The sequence below is a fragment of the Lepisma saccharinum genome, chromosome 5, assembly GCF_977018435.1.
Source record: "Lepisma saccharinum chromosome 5, izLepSacc3.1, whole genome shotgun sequence".
NCBI classification, from domain to species: domain Eukaryota; kingdom Metazoa; phylum Arthropoda; class Insecta; order Zygentoma; family Lepismatidae; genus Lepisma; species Lepisma saccharinum.
Window position 1 is genome coordinate 46478624 of NC_139233.1, and position 19202 is coordinate 46497825.

At 39.0% G+C, this 19202-nt stretch overlaps 1 protein-coding gene across 2 annotated transcripts in view; it reads right to left on the reverse strand.

Annotated features, from left to right (window-relative positions):
• LOC145988352 (carbohydrate sulfotransferase 11-like) overlaps positions 1–12926 on the reverse strand; it is a 29735-nt gene extending 16809 nt beyond the window's left edge. The window contains exon 1 of one of the 2 annotated variants that reach the window (XM_083123227.1): positions 12874–12926. The gene's annotated coding sequence lies outside the window, so the exon portion shown is untranslated. Of the gene's footprint in view, positions 1–9760; positions 9941–12873 lie in introns of those variants that run through there. The other variant, XM_083123226.1, reaches the window with a different exon arrangement.
• Between the last annotated feature and the right edge of the window lie 6276 nt (positions 12927–19202).

The following is a 19202-nucleotide window of genomic DNA, read 5'->3' on the forward strand; positions in this document are numbered from 1 at the left end:
GACCCAATATTGTGACTTTTCAGTACATTTTGACAACTCCGACATTTCGTATGGGTACTGCAATGGTGTCTGCATACAATTAATTTGCATTCCGAACAACGTACCGTCGTTGTATTTTTCTTATATCCGCCAAATTCATGGCTGGAGTGCTATGATTTAAGATAGGAAACCTTTTGAGGCATGCAAACAACTGAAAAAACGCCAGAAAAAAGGTTGGAACGCCTCTATGCTTTCCTGGAAATAGTGTAGATAAGTTTCCTAGTGCTTTCCAGACCATTCTTGCACTGATAAGGAGAATAATTCAAAATTTTAGAAAAAGCGGCAGAGTGCCGCCGCGCGGGTTAAGGAGGGTTAATGTCCGCAACAAACTTGTAAAGAAAGGACATGTGACAGGTGCAAATAACCTTAGTGTTGACGTACCCATAAAAAAAAACGAATATTTACAATATTTAACCGTTTTATTGAATTATTTACATATTCGAACACAAATCGCAGGAAAATAGTTTTACTTTTTTGTTCTTGCTACAATATTTTACTTTTTTTATTTAATTTTGCAATAATAAAACACACAGCATGACCTGCTTTAGCAATAATGCATTTGATCATAGCCGTTCCCGCTTTCGCAATACAGACATTTCATAAGCTTTCATTGTGTACTTTACTGCAAGCCAGTGTGAAATAAACTCAAAGACTTTAGAATTATTTTCCCCTTATTCTTTGGACTAGAGGAAGAGATTTCGAGGATAACTAAATATCGTACATATGAATATTACCTGAAAGTCGTGTTTACGACCTCAAATTGTTCAGAATTCACTAAACAACAATCATACTGGTATAATTGTCATATCACCTCGTTATTTTGACACTCTTATCAGTGGCGTAGCGTTATTTTACGCCCGTACGCCCGGCGTTCCCAGATTTAAAATTTCAAAAATGCGTAAATGCTGTGAATATAAAGTAAAACTTGACTAATTCGATATATGTTTGACCTTCATGGCATTATAATAGCTATTTTTCGCGATCTGCTTGCAACGCTCCACTCTCAACACTCGTTCTAGCATCTTTTTTTCAATGCCTTTCCTGGCCGGATGCCGAGCAGGTTCGGCGAAAAAGACTCTATATTCCTTGCTGCCTTTCTGGAGGGAAAGCTTCGATGTCTACAGCACGCGCGTAAATGCTCTCTCATACGCCAGCGGACGGAGCAGCAGAGGTCTACCGTGATTGGTTCATGTGACCCTTCCTGTCTTCTGAAGCAGACGACAGCGGTAGAATTCCTACCTGGTTCTTCGCGCTCATGCAACTCGTGCTATGTGATGCTACAATACGCAATATTGACTGGCGTAACTTTACCAATCTCAAATATACCACTTCTTAATGGCCACTGCATTGTATAATTTATCCCACGAACAGCGATCTGCATTAGAAACTAAGAGATCAACACAGTTTTTCTCAAATAAGTTGGTGAAGTCCTCGTGGTAGAAATTCAGCCTGTGGCTGCTCTACCACTTAACCCGCAAAACTATTATTTTTTTTATTGTTATTATTTTTTCGTTATTATCTAACTGCTTAATATTGTGTCAATGGAAATGTTTACCATTCATTTGAAAACTCTTAACATCGAATTGTCTCTGGACAAAATTATTTTTAAATGTTTATCAGCATTCTCAAGATGTAATAAACAGTGGTCTGGATTACTAATCGGCACTGTTACGTCAGTAGAGTGTACGATATTTGAATCATCCACCCACCTTCGTGTCAGAGTTCTTTGCACAGTGCGCCAAGACGACAGAGGTCCCTGGTTCGAATCCCGGCGTGAGCACGGGTGTTCTTTGTCAGTGTCCCTTCATCAATATCATCACTCATATTCATATTCGCAATTAACCAAAAGTGGTAGAAAAGCGAAGTAAAATAAACCAAATCAATCAGTAGTTGGATCATCCACAACAATGACGTCTACTGTTGTGCAGAGGCACTTATGATTCAGGTAGGTTTTTAATGACTTGCGTCATGCAGAAAGGTATAAAAAAAGGTATAAAACACCAGAGTTCAAAACATTTGTAGCATAGTGAGGCATTTAATTTTCTAGCTAAAACATGCGTGGATGATATTTTATTGAAAACCCAGCTGACTTCAGGCAAATAAACAATTCCAGTGGCGACTAATACCATAAGTAAATTATTAAGCAAGAAAGGGCCGACCCTTCCTTCGGACTTGGCGTTGCCACCCGAAATGTCCATGCTACGCCACTGACTCTTATTAGTAAAAATGTTAACAATACTCATAATTATATACTTAGTATATAGTAATAAGTCATGTGTTTTGCTGTCTCCGGTCATAGCCCCCTTCCCCCAAAGTTGATGGTTTAGCGGTCTCAGCCCCCCAAATTTGATGGTCTAGAACATTTCAAATATGTATTTAAAGTTAAGTTCAAGTGGCACAATACAGAGTAAACTTTAAAAGAGAAGCAAAATAATACATTAGATCCTCTTAAGCAAAATTATTTTAGGGGCTCTGCCCCAACATTATTAACATTGTGGGGGCTCGAGCACCCCCCAAGCCCTATGGAGTCGGCGCCTATGACACAAAATGTTATCTTTGTAGTATTCGCAGTTTCCTAAATAGCTAAATCGAGATAACTATAAAAATATATATACTATCTGATTTGTTACGGATGTCCCTATAATACCGATTGTTGACATTTTTTATACCCATTGACAGATAGACGAGTAGATCAATAGAGAGATTAAAAGCATTCCACGCCTTATCTTCTTTAAACCTCGTTTGGACGTTAAATAAAGAAAAACAATTTTGTGGCCTGTGTGTATGCAACCACGCAATACAGTTTCACGGCGCGCGCCTACAATTGATTGATTTGCTTCCTTTAACTTCGCTTTCTGTTACTTCTGACTAATCGCCGGCCCCTGTAGCGGAGTGGTTAGCACATCGCGCTACGACGCTAGGGGTCCCGGGTTAGAATCCTGGCCTGGGCATGGATATTTGTGAGTGTCCATTCATCAATTTCATCATATCATCACTCATCCCCATCTTCGCAAATTAGCCAAAAGTGGCACAAAAAGCGAAGTAAAATAAAGCAAATCTAATTAAAAAATCAAAACTTCTGACTAATCGCGAATATGTGTTTTTGCGTCGCCTTTCTGTTACTTTTGGCTAATTGAGAAGACGATGATGAACGGTCGTTAGATGGAACTGATGAAGAGAGACTCGCACAATTGTGGAGAGAACTTGGTAGCGAAAGATAGCGGAAACAAGCATAAAAGAAGCAATTATAGGCACGATTATGCAAAATAGGCACTAAAGATCAAAACATGTGTTTACAGGCACTACAAAATGCGTTATCGGGCTCAAAACAACATAAAGGAAATTAAAATATTGAAGATGTTTTACTACAAAGGAATAAGAAGGCAAATAAGCAAAAATCGGCTTCCTAATAGTTAGGGAGACAAATTTATGGTAAATAAAAACTGAGGCACACACTTTTTCATCATGAGAGGAAACAACATACAAAAGAGCTATAAATTGATAAACTACTTCATTTTTATATACTGTACACATACACAAGTACTTAGATTTCAACTGTAATTGCCAGTTGCGGCGATTGGGTGGGGCAAGGATAGTTTACTTTTCTTGCTAGACAAGGCTTAGTATTTAGAGGCCATATGTGATGTGATCAAAGATAAAACGTTCTTCAGCTGCAAGTGGTAGGAAACTTTAGGCAAACGTTTCGTTACAAATCGACAGTTTGCGCGCACAACCTCGATTGCCGGTTTTTGCGTGTTTTCTACTTAATTTGATGATATTTCACGGTTATTTCGCGAATAAGACTCATGCATATTTCATCATTGGGGGTGTAGTTACGTGCAGAATGTTCAAAATTGCATCTTATTTTCACATTTCGCGATTTCGCGCATCGCGAAAATTCAATGTCCCTACTAATAGTCATAGTAATATAGTATTGTAGTCACGGACACTTCTGGATTGTAATAACCTCGTTGACTTCAATGTGTTTATTACAACCCAGAAATGTCAGTGACTGTACAATATAAGATTTTGCAAAGTCCAAGTGCTAATAAACAATATTTTTTTGTATGTGGTGGGGGAGGGGTTCAAGGACATTCGGGGCAGGGCTTTTTTCCCAGAATTTTCTATCTGAGGGTTGTAAAAGTAAACCTATAAAGCCAGCGCCGTAGCTAGATATTTTGGCGTCGTAGACAGGATTGTGGTTTCCCCCCCCCCTTTGCATTACTAAACACAGACATTTTATGTGCGTCCTTCCATATTTTCATCTTGTGGCATGGTTTGTGATATTTACATCCTACGAACTTTGAAATGAGGAAACAAAGAAAAACTCATTAAAATATAATATAGTAGGTTATACCAGTGACGTGCGGTGACGTCGACACTTGGGGTAGCAATGAGTGGCGTGTCCAACGGGTCATAATCCCCTCTTCCCTTTTAGGGCCCAGTATTCCTAAAAGAAGAACGTCAAATACAGGAAAAATTGCAAAGTTAGGAATGACTACAAAAAATTGTACACATAATTTCCACCCACTTTCGAAAATCAAAAACGATTTGATTTGACTACTGAGCCAGAGATGCCGGGTTTGAATCTCGGCTTGGCAATGGGTGATCTTTGTGTGTCCCTTGTCCTTCATCAATTTTATCATATCGTCTTCGCGATTAGCCAAATATGGCGGAAAGCGAAGTAAAATAAACCAAATCATACAATCAATCAATGAATGATTTTATTTGATTCGCTTTTTATACCTGGTTAATCGCGAAGACGATACGACAAAATTAATGAAGGGACAAACACAAAGAACACCCATGTCCAGGTAGGGGTTCGAACCCGGAACTCCTGGTGTTGTAGCGCGCTGTGGTAACCAATCCCCCACGGTTGGTTGATTTGATGGTTGATTTGACGTTTTAAGTCCACTTTATACACAGAAAGGCTAATCGGGACTAGACCTATAGTTTAATGTGGGATCCGAACCACTATATGCCTCCATCGGGTACAGATCCGGGACCACTTCCACTCCCCCACAGAGGTCGGCCGACAACAAACATGAGAAGAAGGCGCTAACCATTCGGATACGTGGGTAAAGCAAACTGCATTCCTCCTGAGTAGTAATTTTCAATTGAATTTTTGAAATACCATCTTTATATATGATTAACGTTTTTTCAAAAATTTTGCATTGCTTGATTTCCATAATTTCCCCATCTCACGATCTCGTTACTGAAGGATCCGGGCTCTAGCCTTGGCCTTTGCATGAGTGTTTTTTTGCAACCACTCTTCACCCGTTTAATTTAATCAACGTTCATCGTCATGGCAGAAATTAGGTAAAGCGATGGAAGAGAGAAGAAAATACAAATAATTTCCTCCCAGTGCATCTGCAGTGCACTGTGAAATCAGGAGCCTAGAATTCTCTGTTTATGATTGTCCCTCACGACTTTCCAAGCTCTTAGCTACTTATTCCGATTAAATCTATACAGCTAGAAAAAGCGATGGGTAACAAAACACAACTTTAAACAAACCATTTTTCTACTTTCTTCAATGATAATCATTTGGCTTTTTGAGTTCTGGGATACATTTTTCATTTCTAATTATCTCATTATTTACTGCAGGCAGAGTACAACACATAAGAACAAGAATGCACGCTTGTCACGAATCCCGGCCTGGATTGTTCATATGAGGTCCCTTCATCAGTTTCATTATATCGTCACTCATCCTCATTTTCGCGATAACCAAATGTGGCAGAAAAGCGAAGTAAAATAAACCAAACCAACAACAAGAATTAGAACGTGCGTTCACTTGCCCAAATAAATACATCCGTATTTATGATTGTTTAGCTTAGCTATCCATTTTTTTTATTGGAGGCCAAGAGATTAGTATATTTAAATAAAACACTACTAAAACGAGAGCAAGAGAGAGCGTGAGCAAATATTTGTTATTTAATCATTATATATTCCATATTTTTAAGAAAGCATAAAATTTTGTCTGCACATAAGACGTTCCATTTGCATAAATGATAAAAGTACATCCCATATTATACATACATATTGTACAACGTGTAAAAAGTAGTGTAAATACAGAGGACAGAAGTACTGCAGAAAAATTTCCCTTTAGTTCTTTAGAGGATTTACAAAGGAAGCGAAGGGAATCCAATCCCCTATCTGTCCTATAGGAGATAGACTGGAGGACCTGAAAGCACGGGATTTCAACCATTGGAGCGGGGGCGAGGGGGCAAGGGAGGTAGAGGCAGAAATCTTCCCTTTCCCTTCGAAAACCCGTTTCTACCTGGAACTGTGAGGCGGAGAAAGAGCGAGCTAGGCCGCTGAACGCACCGCGGGACGAGAAGTGCGTGAAAAAAAGTGTTGCATATGAACTGTGGCTTCAACAAAACAATATATATTGTGATTTGAAAATAATTACTTTTGAGATTGATTGATCTATCTCTGCTAGACTAGCTACTCCTCAGTGCACGTCACTGGATTATACGAGTATTTAAATATTCTTTGTTTGCATTACTGATTTAAAAGAAGTTTGGCATATTTACGAATATTTCAGTTATGTCTTAGTGTCTGAAAAACACTTCGAAAACCGTACTATTACTACTATTGTGACAAACAGAACATTTCAGCTTGTGTTATCAGAATGTAAGCATACAAGCAAAAGAAAGAAGAAAGCTTAAGAATACTAATAAAACTAAATAATACAGTGTACAGTAGATGTATCAGTAGAAAAAATTGTAATTTGAAATTATTCAACTCTGCTTGAAAAAATAACATCGTTATAAAATAATGAATTACACATTATTCTGAGTAAAATTTACAAAATATGTTTCAAACAGGGAACAATATGTATTGAGTTGAATGGTGACATCTATTTTAACGTGGTGACTCCCTAAATGAAGTATCTAGGAGTCACTTCATCACTTGAAAATCTTCAGTGGTCGAGTAACACCTTGTATGGTTTCCTTTTCCCCTTACCTCTGCCAAGTGTAAATTTCTCCGTCGCATATTCTGACTTGGTTGTCTTAATAAATAAAAATAAATAAATTAAAAAACAGCTTTGAACGGCGTCCTAGGCTTCAGCCCCCCTTGCAACCTTTGCTACGGTCCTGCCTAGAGCCAAAATGACCATAAATTTGGCCTTTGTGAAAAAATTCGGGGAATGTTGAGGTATATACCTTTTGAGGTGAGTATCGAATTTGGTGCCTCATCCATCGAATTCGGTACCCCGCCCAAACTTGTTATTGCGGACATGAAAATTGTTATGTCTATTTCTTGGCAAAATGATAATAACATTGATTTTATTATGTCGCCACGGTCCTGGGGCGACCCCGAGATGTATACACCCTCAGAAAATATGCGAACTACAGCCTTCCCTGTGATTTAAACATTCGGCACTAGCGCCACTGTTTACAGGCGGCTCTTAAAAATGTAACAACACTTTCAACGGTAAAGCATAGCATGCTGTTAGGTTTTCACACATTCATTTGAGAGGCGTGGTACCGGAATCGGAAACATGAAGGCTTTTTTCACACGCTGAGATGTTATCAGTGACTGAACAACAACCACCACTCCAGTCGAGGTCATGTAGGCTGGTGTGATAAAATGAAGGCCCGTTTCCCACTGCAAGTGCAGTTGTAACTCTGTTTTACAAACGGGATATGTACCGTTTTCAAAAAAAGGAAACAATGTGGCATTAATTCAATTATAGCAATATCGTGTTGATTACCTGGCAAGAGTTTTCCTCCCAGAGATGTCTAAAAAGGTGATCACCCCATCCGGCATCTAAAATTAAGCAACCACCCCTTACCGAGGCGAGACCGAGACTTAGCGTCCGAGTTATTGGTCTCGTTCGACTTTTGAAAGAAACGACTATATTTCATTCAATGTTCTTTTTGTCTTGGTTTGATATTTGAGTTACCTAAGCCAAATTTGCTTTACTCTGCGACTTATTCAGACACGCAGAGCTCTCGTGGAGGGACGCGGAGGGTGTCATTTAGGGGATACTCTGCCCCCACTCCAAAAATGTAGGTGGTACAATGTACCCCACGTTCCTGTGCCACTGCCTTTTCAATATTGATTTCATCTCTCCTTGGATAAAAATAGTCTATCTTGTTGATAAATGGAAAATGTAGTCAGTGCTGTTCACTCACGTCTCGTACTTTTATTCTTAAGCAGTTTTCGTAACATCTCAGGTAATGAGTGTTTTGTAAAGCTTTCGTTCGCAAACCGTAAACCTTACAAACCTAACTGCATACCTTACAGTTCTACATGGTACAAACATTATTAATCTACTTGAGGTTTTAAAATCAGGCGAGTCAGATGACTGATTAATGTTCGATTTCCCAAGAAAAAAAGATGGAAACAACAGTTCAACTGTCAAGTGAAAAGAAAGTTCCAAGCACGTAACCGCCGTAACGATGAATATAAAGTTTTATCCAGAGTTAAAGAGCTGTTATGGGTTTTATTTTACGGGTCATTCCTACTCACGAGCACTCAGAGAATTAAGTAAAAAATGCCACGAGGAATAAAATTCTTAATCATCCCTGCGCTTTGACGAAACACAGACCCGCCAGACTTGCAGCATATACTATGAGGAGGATCTATTTATCTAAAAAAGATTAAAATAAATTCAAGAGCTCTGGAATAGTCGGAAATGGTTTCTCCCCGTTATTGACACATGCCCTACAACCTACATAAGTAATAAACAATTTATTAGTTGATCTAGTATATTTTACTTTGCTTTTCTGCCACTTTTCGCTAACTGCGACGTATAATTAGTATACAATGTATTGCCTGAAGTGTAGTTACTAATTGCCCTGCTAATTTCAAGAATCAATCAAGACACTGCAGTGGAGGGACCTTTTATTTGCCAATAAACTTACATGGCTTGTAATTAAATGTAAAACACATATTTTTCAATAATATTTGAATATTTGCCGGTAGTTGTTGTTGAGTTTGGTTCCAAGTCTACTTTATGCACAGAAAGGCTAATCGGAACCAGGCACGTAGCCAGGGGGAGGGCTAAGGGGCTGAAACCCTTCCGAAATTCTACAAATATCTAATTTAAATAGTGTATAGTGGTATTTAATTTTACTTCCTTAGCAGGATTAAACACGGTGTATAATAATGTGTACTATACTGAGAAATTCATCTTCAGGGCTTCTACCACCAACTTTTTTCCCCTTTACATGACGGCTGATTATAAGGGATGAGCCCCTCCCGAAATAAAATCCTGGCTACTACGGGCCTTATGGGGACTGTACGCCATTGGAGAGACCCTGGCATTTACGAGTAGAGTGAGTTTTAAGTGTAGGATTTTGCTTAGAGTGGTCTATATTATTTTAAATGTGCAAAAATACTTCACAGATCTAACGTTCCAATTTAAAATGTTAAAGTTGAACTATAAATAGACTTGTTTTTCTCTGTCTGTATGCGACTAACGTAACGCGGTGCACCCCTTGACGCGCTGCTAATCTGTGACGCGCTGGACCTGGGAGAGCGCCCCTATGTATCCCACTTTTTAGAGCACTTTAGAGATTTATTCCTGGTCTGAGACGTTTCCTCTGTTCTAAATGTCAACGTGCAATTCTCGTGTAATTTAAATACGATAACATCATAAGTCACATCGCGTGCCGCAAATCCAGGTACTCCCAGACTTTAACAACTCATTCGAAAATGCAGCGCAATAAAATTCTCAGCAAAGAAAAAACACAATCGCGAAACGTACCTGCAGCGCCACGAGATTCCAACCAGCCACTTCACTCCATGCTGTCGAGACTTTAGGATTCGATTCTAGCTGTTCTTAGCCTCAAGGGCTAAGCTATGTCCAGCGAAATAAGAAGCTTCACATTCCACACAGTACGACGATGCTATGGTATCCTTCACCGACTCACTGTATGTGACGTGGCTTGTGTCTTAAGCTGTGCGCATCGAAGTGTAGACGACCCGATAACGCCCTCAAGCACATAACGGTATCACGAGAAAAAAAAGTCTGAGATTGTGTAACACCTGATGCTTTACCTGTAGAGGCTGTGTACCTATTGACAAAGTGAAGAGGGCTGGCAGAAGTTGCAGAGATAAAAGATAAAAGGAAAACTAATTGAAATTGCCCATTTCTCGTTTGTTAAATCTGGCAACCACAAGACATGTTTTGTTGCCGGTCTTGTCACTTAGTTGTAATCATAGTGTGTAGATTATTATTAAATACAAAGAAATGCATACTATTTTTTCTTTTGTCTGTTCGTGGGGGAAAGCATCGTTCATTTATAAATGGAGCTCAGGCCGGTAAAAAAAAAATCACACCAGAATGTTTACGTTCAAGGACAAAGCGTACGTGATTGTGGTCTAAAGTAGTCTTTCTTTAAAAGCAAAGAACATCTCGCACAGTGGCGGACTGACGACTTTTTTTACTTTTTTTCTGTAGAGGGCGGATGATTATTTTAATAGCCGTCATCACTCACTATAGTTTTACACATGAAGGAGCCGAGTAGGGGTGTGGGGGAGGTGATAGTGACGCCGCCTGAGATTTTCGTTCGAGTGGGTTCTGCTGCGGTGGTCATGTCCCATTTTCTCTTTCTTTTGTTTCTCTATCTATTTTTCTGCCCCTTTCTCTGTCTACGTATGTTTCTTTATCTAGCTTTCTCGTACTCTCTGTTTCTCTAACTCCTCCTGTCTTCCGTTGTTTCTCCACCTCCTCTTGATTTTCTTTCTTCCTCTGTTTCGTGGTTTCTCTCTTCTTCCTTGTCCTTCTTCTGTTTCTACTTTACTTTCTCTTTTCTATAAATTCCATTTTTTCTACAAGTTTCTTCACACTTTCTCTCTATCTGTGTGTGTGTGTGCGCGCGCGAATGTATGTGTGTATAATGTATGCAGTGGCGAGCACTCCCTTGGAAAGAGGAGTAGCGGGGGCTACAACACGTCCACCCACACCTTCATGTTTCAAGCATGTATGTAGGTATGACTCTTTCTTTGCCTTTCGCTTTTCACTCGCTGTGTTGACGAAAGTGTTCAATAACAACTGACAATCCATTCCCCAGACCACCAACCCCATATATTAAGTTTTCGTCACTGTGTGTGTATGTGTGATTCTCAATCTGCCATAAATAAATCTGCAAATTTCTGCTGGAAGTGACTTAGACTTTTTGAAGCGGCTTGAGCCCACACTCGTCCACTCGGTGGCGACGCCACGATTGTTAATTCGGCCAAGCGAGATATTTTTTTCCTCCTACCATGGGAAAGGAGGAGGAGGATATGTTGTACACACATCCAATTAATAACTATATTCAATTTATATTAATAAAGTGAATGGCAGAAATCACACAAATCATGCATGTAATTTCAGTTTAACGGTAATATCTTTCATTAACTATTACAGGTTACCTGAAAATTACGAGTGAGAATAGTACAGATTCATCACAATAATTCCATAATTGAATTCAACTTGTGTTTGGACAGAGGTAGCACCATATCAGAAAACATTCCTTAAAATTCGTGTGACGTACGTTACGGAACATCGCAAATTTGCACAAAAGCGGCTGTTCTGGGATGGCATTATAAGGCTCTCCAAGGATATTTTAACAAATGTTAACGCAAACGCAGAAAACTTATTACATCAAATGATAGAAAATACAAAACATATTACAGCAGACGATTGAAAATATGAAACAATTATTCTCCGGAAAGAGTCAGTGGCCGCCACGTAGTGACGTCATATTAGCACATTCGTTGAATATCCCTGATGGATCCACTACAGAAAGTCCACTCTTTTCAAATGGTAGTGGTGGAATGCACAGATATTGCTATATAAATTGTTCATGACTATTTTCATCAATTTTTCTCTAGCATCCTAAGTGTTTTTAAGGAATTGGATTTTACATGTTCTGGTGCAGAGGTTGTGAACAGCTTGTTTGGCGTTTTGTTTCAATTCTTGAAGCTCTCATTGAGTAAAACGAAGAGAATAAACATGGTGACGGACAATTTGCTTGGTACTACTTATGCATTGCACTCTACTGACCCTAACACAATATGAGTCTTCTTTATTGCACTACGCTAGACCAACTTTGCGTTCTGACGTCATACGAGGAATGCCTACGTTGTTAGGTTGGTCTGCTAGGTTTACTAGTTCCCTTAGCATAAATACACAGAAAATATACAAAGTGTCCCAAGAAACTCCATACATAGGGAAAAACTACTTCGCTCAGTTCTGTTACAGAATGTTCTCAATGTAGTGGCCATCAAGTCTCGGACACAGATCAACGCGTAAGCGCCAGTGTTGCCAGTAGCAAGATGTCTGGCGTCACATGAGGGCAGGCGTCGATGATGCGAGCTTTCAGATGAAGCATATCCCTGATTTTCTCAGTATCATAAGTTATTCTCTTCTCAAAGCCATGTCTCCTGTTGAACTCTGCCACATGCCTGCTGTTACCTGATCCAGCCAGGAGGATTATCTCGATAAGGTTTTCACAAGTCAATGGCATTTCTCTGGTTCACTTGCAACAAAAGAAACATCAATTGCATATTTCCATATGTATGGAGACTTTTGGGACACCATGTATTATTGCTGCTAAGAGAACTAAACCTAACATGCCTAACCCAACAACTTAGGTATTTAACGTAACAATGGAAGCATTCCGCGGTGACGTCAGAACGGAAGGTTGCTCTAGCGGTGTGCGATAAGGGAAACCCGACACAATATGCGCGAATCCAAGAAAGAAATTTTCAATGTGCAAGATGCATAAAGGGGACGAAAAATACAAGTTCAAATACAACTACGAACAAACAAAGAACTCTAAAAGTACTACCAATTGTTCATGAATTTAATTAAATTTCAAACTCTCCTACCTGATATTTTGCCGATCTTGTTTACTCTGTGAACTGTTGCGGTGCAAACTCGTGATTCATGCTTATCAAACAAAAAATTTGATTACAAGCTTTCACGACGCTAAGATTCCTGCACTGATGAGGCTATTAGCCTGTCTGCTATCAGCCCTCGACCAATGTTGTAGTAACGAGGTGCAACAATTGAAGAATCGACATATCGATTTTGTTTTCAAACTACGTATAACCTGTAAACAGCACTAAATTGAATTATAACTTAAACTCTGTTGGGTGAGAGTGAATTCCAACACGTATTATCCATCCCCTCCTATTGCCATCTGTGTACCTGAAATTGTGTGTTCATGCTTCTATTGTTGTCAGCATCAGTCCAAGGTCGCTGATGACAAAGGCTTATTCCTGTCACGGAGGGCTTTGACCCTTTTTTTTTTTTTTGTAGATTTATCCACACAATTGAATTTCCTTCATTTTTGACAACAGATATCCATATATAATTGTTGGAGAGGCCCTAAGGTAAAAAAGATCGTTTAAGCTCTATCATAGAGTATAACCTGAATTGAGTTCTTGTTGTTGTTATATCTATTATTATTATTATTATTATTATTATTGTGGTTGATGTTGTTGTTGTACTTGTCGGTTCTCTATCCCTTTATATGGCCTCCCCGATGGCGCAGTGGTAGCGTCGTTGACTTGTAATCAAGGGGTCCCGGGTTCGATACCCGGTGGAGGCACATAGTGGTTCGGATTCCACTTTAAACTGTAGGTCCAGTCCCGATTAGCCTTACTGTGCATAAAGTGGACTTAAACACTAAATCGGTCAATCAATCAATCTAACCCTTCATACCAATCGCCACGAACAGATTTAGATGTCGGCATTACTAGCCCAATTCTGAATTACCGCCCCTCCCACTGCCATACGCAGATTTTTTTTATCGGAGGGGGCTGGACTTTTCAAAATTCGATAGTGCATAGCTGTGTTCAGTGGCGTAAAGTTTTCCATTTGTGGGAGGGCAAAATTCAACATATATATATATATATATATACACACACAAACACACACACACACACACTCACATACAGCGCGCGACTGTCGCGGACCCCATTCACCGGGAAAGACAAGCGCTGACACCGGGCCGCTTGCCGCCGAGTCTCGTAGCGAATGTAAGGGAATGCTCTGTATATATAGGGTAGCCCGGTCCTATATCGATCATTTCACATTGAACAGTATATAAAAAATGGAAAAACTTTTCCTGCCAAAACTGTTAATTTATTCTGAAACACCATTCTTTTGGATACAAATGTGCACAATTTAAAATTATATGTTTATATTTCTAATAGTTGTAAAAATGGAAAAACTGAAACACTACATATTGCAAGATTTTTCAAAACTACGGGGTAATTCTGATCATTGACGGGGCTATTCTGACCACTTGCAAAATCACTTGTCTAGATACATTTTCTACAAATGATTTTTTTTTTTTCAAAGGACCCGACACATATTTCATGAAACCAAGTTTCACCTTTAACAGCACTTTCGTTGGAGTAGTACAACTGACCGTAAAAACCGCAAAGGATATTGTCTACATCGTTACCGACATTCTTAGTTTGCTGTCGTTTTTTTTCATTTTCTTCCGTACTGGCGTATGCTCGTCAGAAATTAAATGGCATGCTCCCACTTTTCTTCTACATCGTTTTGCCTTTTCTGGCTGTGTGGTGGGAGATAGGATTATTTCAGAGAATGGTGAAGTGGAAGAGGATCGTAATGATTATAAAAGCCCCAAAAGCCGATATTTCTTTCATTAGTTGGCTACACTGCGCTATACAACTTTGGCGCTACGAACGTGTTTGATTAACAACTAATATACCTACCCCATTGTTACATATATAATTACTCACTTACTCATAATAATGTGGCTGGTACAGCTTACGTTCTAAAACTTATCTGTTTAACTATGCGAAAATGCACATGCAGAGTACACACCTTGTTTCCAAAACCAATTTTTTGCAGGCACATTAATTTACAAACAGCAGCAGTTTCGTGCGCATCTCAACCGTGTAGGTTCTCCTACACTGATGCCAGGCAGTTTGCCAACCAGAGCATTACCAATGCGTTAGGATCGAATATTCTTTCGTCGATTGATATAGCCCCGGGCTACCCTATGGATGTATATGTATAAGTGGGGGTATGGGAAATTCAATTTTAGAGTACCGCACACGGATTTCCTGGTTTTTAATGTGAAGTTTACAAAAATAAATTTTATTTCTTTATTTTTGAGAATTTATGGTTATTTTGAAATCAGGTTAAAAACCTCGTTCTGAAATTAGCGAACAAACATGCATCTATTCATTTTAATGCAGGTGCGATTTGAAGGGGGATATGAGAATTATCCCCTCTGTCTTCAACCATCAAACCTCTGGCTATGAATGACACATCTCAACCAGGGATGATTATTTCCAACCTACTTGATATGTAAACTACTATATTATTAAATATGTCATACTTATAGTGTTCCAGTTCAGTTCAATTATGTTTACATCCCCATAGCTACGTACAAAAATTTACTTAACCAAATGTGTACCATATCTAGTCTCTCTTAGATGCCATGTATTATTTTCTCAGACTTCTGGCGTTTCACAAGCATTTTTCTATTGAATACTAAAATTTGGGGTGTTTTTGACATATGTTGGGTCCAGTGGCGGCGATTAGGGAGAGAATTGCCCCGCACTTTTTGCCACTTTTGTCCCACTATTCTAAACCTTATGTGCCAAGTAAACTAAGTAAACTGTCCTTGCCCCCTAGTTTTGGAACCAAATCGCCGCCACTGGTTGGGTCGTGTTAATCCTGTTCAGGCGCTTGTTGAGATCTATATCGTTTTGTTGTGTCTTGAAAAACTTAAGTCGAGATGGTCCTATATCGACTTGCGAGAGGTCCAAGCTTGAAAGATTGGTAAAACAAAGTAGTTATTTACAATTGTTATACTTTACGACGCCATACAAGTACTGAAAGTACTATAATTGTATGCAAAACCGAAAATCTTAAGTACTTAGAGCACAGCAAGAAATTGACATGACTACTCTTGAAAAATTGAAAACGATTGATTCACTGTTCAGGAGTTTTAGAAAAGAACATACGTTCGAAAGATTTTTTTCAATCTCGATAATAGGAATAGCCGGTTTGAAGACTTATGTTTCTCTTTGCATGTAGTCCTATTAAATACACATATGGCATTTAGATGATCGTGAACGTGTGTTTTGCGGCTCATTGTCAGGTGAACTTTAATGTAAGCGAAAGCATGTGTGCTGCAGTATTTAAAGATTTTCACATTTACAAATAAAATCCAAAACATATTTTTCCCAGCTCACTCAAATATTATGTGAATTCAATCGAAATTGTACCAATATCTACAGCTGAATGTAAACGCGGGTGCAGTGCCATGAATCTAACCTTTACTGGTCGGAGAAATCATTTAGAGTTACAACAGTTTTAGAATGCACTGGATATGTTAGGTCCCAACTTACAGCCAAGCCTATCTCCTTCATTTCCATACGCTATAGCTATACAATGAAGCAACTAACTTCAGTATTTGTACTTTCGCTATGCAAAGAAACAAAGTACATTCTCTCTTTAGCTGCAAAGACACTATTGTATTGTAAGCATAATCATCGATTACGCTTTCTTCTTTTAACATTAATAAGACATTGTTGGAACTTTTTCAAAGGCACCAATTGTACTAACACTAGACGTCCCATGTAACAATATTGTTTACCACTCTATTAAATCTTTGCTTGGATCATAGAATGCAGCGCCATAAATCAATTTCGGTGATACCCCATTGTTTTGCTAAGATATGAGCTCCAATTACCATATTAAGTCTTCGTTTCAAATGTTATTCAAAGACAAAAAATTGTTATCGAGGGTTATTTTAATGTGGGTTTCCTTTTGCCACTTTTTTCTTAACTGCTATCATTTGATTTTTGATTTTCTAAACATTTCAGGGGGGCTGTAGCCCCTTCAGCTCCTCTTTTGCGTACGCCAGTGGCCCCTCCCCATGCTGTGAAGGTGTTGTGGATATGCTACATCAGTAGGAGAAATGCATTGTCCCCTGCAATTACTGCGCACCGCAAGAATTTTGCAACAATTTCCGTAATCTCAAAATATACCAGGTATGTCGCATTTTTGTAATACAAATGTAATTGGAACAAAAGAAAGAACATGGACATACCCTGGGACCTAATTTTGGAGTTGCAGATTCGAAAAGTTTTACATCCCCCATAAAATAGCGTCCAGGATAATTTTCTAAATAACTGTTACATTTGAGAAATCACAAATATTACTCTTTATTACTTTTGTTCTTCAGGTCACAGGAGGTTAACAAACTTTCAAATTTTAATAAACCTGATTTTTGGGGGGTGGAGGCAAGTGCCCCACCTTGCAACCTGTAAGTTACGCCTATGAGGAATTGTCATTGTAAAGTCCTGGTAAAAGTTATGAGATTCAATGGAGAAAGAAGGAACAAATTCATTGTAATCATTAATCAAATATATTGGGGTATATTGCCTATAGCTTCCTAAAATAGTTTACCATGGCCAGATTTAACGGAGCCCAAGGCCAAGGCCAGTAACATACTGAAATTTGTAAAGATGATAGATATGTAGTGACTTATTGCGCAGTTAAATGCGTATGGTAGGGTACATGGAAACACAATGACATTCGTTGTTTTCACACACTAAAAATACTTAAAAAGTAATAAAATAGTAAGCAAAACTCTGCACCAAAAACTTATTCCAAATAATTTCATGTCAATCAGACTTGTTAATACATATGAAAAAAAATCCGAACTAGGATTTGACATCGTATTTCAGGGCTATGATAAGATGGAAATATTTTAAGAGAGAGAGAGAAAGAGAGAGAGAAAGAGGAATAATAAGAGAAATAACAAAAAGGTTAACAAGAGAGAGGATGAATGAGTGAGAGTTTAATATAAATAAAAGAAGAGAACGAGAAATAGAAAGGTTGCGAGAAAAATTGAGTGAGTGAGTGAGAGAAAGGAATTGAAACAAAGGAAGCAAGAGAAAGATAGAAAGGGTGGATGAGTGAATAAGAAAAATAGATTTAAAAGTGAGTGGGAAAGAGAGTAAAGTAGATAAGAAACGACAGAGAACAGATTTTAGGAGAAACAATTATTAATTATATAATTAACAAGGAATGAGATAAGGAAGAAATATATTCTGAAACAGGAAGATAAAAGGCGAAAATCTAAAAGATAGGAACGGGGGAAAATATCGATTGGATTTGATTTCATTTTTGTTATTTAGGGTCGATTTTCTGCCACTTTTGGCTAATCGCGACGACGAGGATGAGTGATGATATGAAGAATTTGATGAAGCAACACTTATTCCCAGGCTTGTATCTAACCCGGGACCCCAGGCATCGTAGCCCGTTGTGCTAACCACTCCACCTCAGAGATCGGCAGGTATTGATTGAACTATACCACCATTTTATGAGGGAAAGGGATAGAAACCAAAGAGAGAAGGGAACAAAAAGAATGCAATTTTCCCAAATTCTAGAAGAGGGTTAAATTATCCCACTCCCTCGACCATGGGGACCCGTGGATCCCAGTAACTGTGCAGTGTTCCTCCACTGGAGATCGAACCTGGGACTCCTTGATTACAAGGCGGCAGCGTTACCACTACGCCATCGGGGAGATTCTGCGGAAAATCGATGTAAAGCAACTGTTATATATGTATATACGTATATGAATTGGGGTACGTATATAATTTATTTTGAACCGTTGTGAGATCGGATTCGAAGCAGTTGACCTATTCTTTTACCTGCGACCTTGCCTTGAGGACGTTTGATCGGAACTTGAACGTTTCCGGAAAGTTATAAGTGGATGGTCAATTCAACAAGTGCGGCGCAACTTCCTTCGCTTCAGTGCTCATGCATTAGGAAGAAGTTCATTTACATACTGTGTCAGGGATACAAGTAAAAGAGTAAAGTTGAGAAACGGACAGGTAATCGATGTTGGGAAGTTTTTCAAGGAGCAGGTTTGTGGTTTCTCCGCATTACTTGCGGGAGGTGATATATGGAGTTCCATGCTTCTAGTTTGTTAATTAATCCCGGCTTCATGCATTTTCTTAGCCGGAGTTCTCCGCTCTTGTTCTCATTTCTTTTGCCTTCTTGCTTCATTTTATTTCCGGCAGGAGGAAGTGACGAGCCAATTGCACGAGATCGATTCGGTGTTCTCGTTCCTGATTGGCGCGTCGCGACGGATGGGCGTGGATTCTGATTGCGGAGGACGCCGGTGTGGAGTTGATGCTCAGTGAGCGCGAAG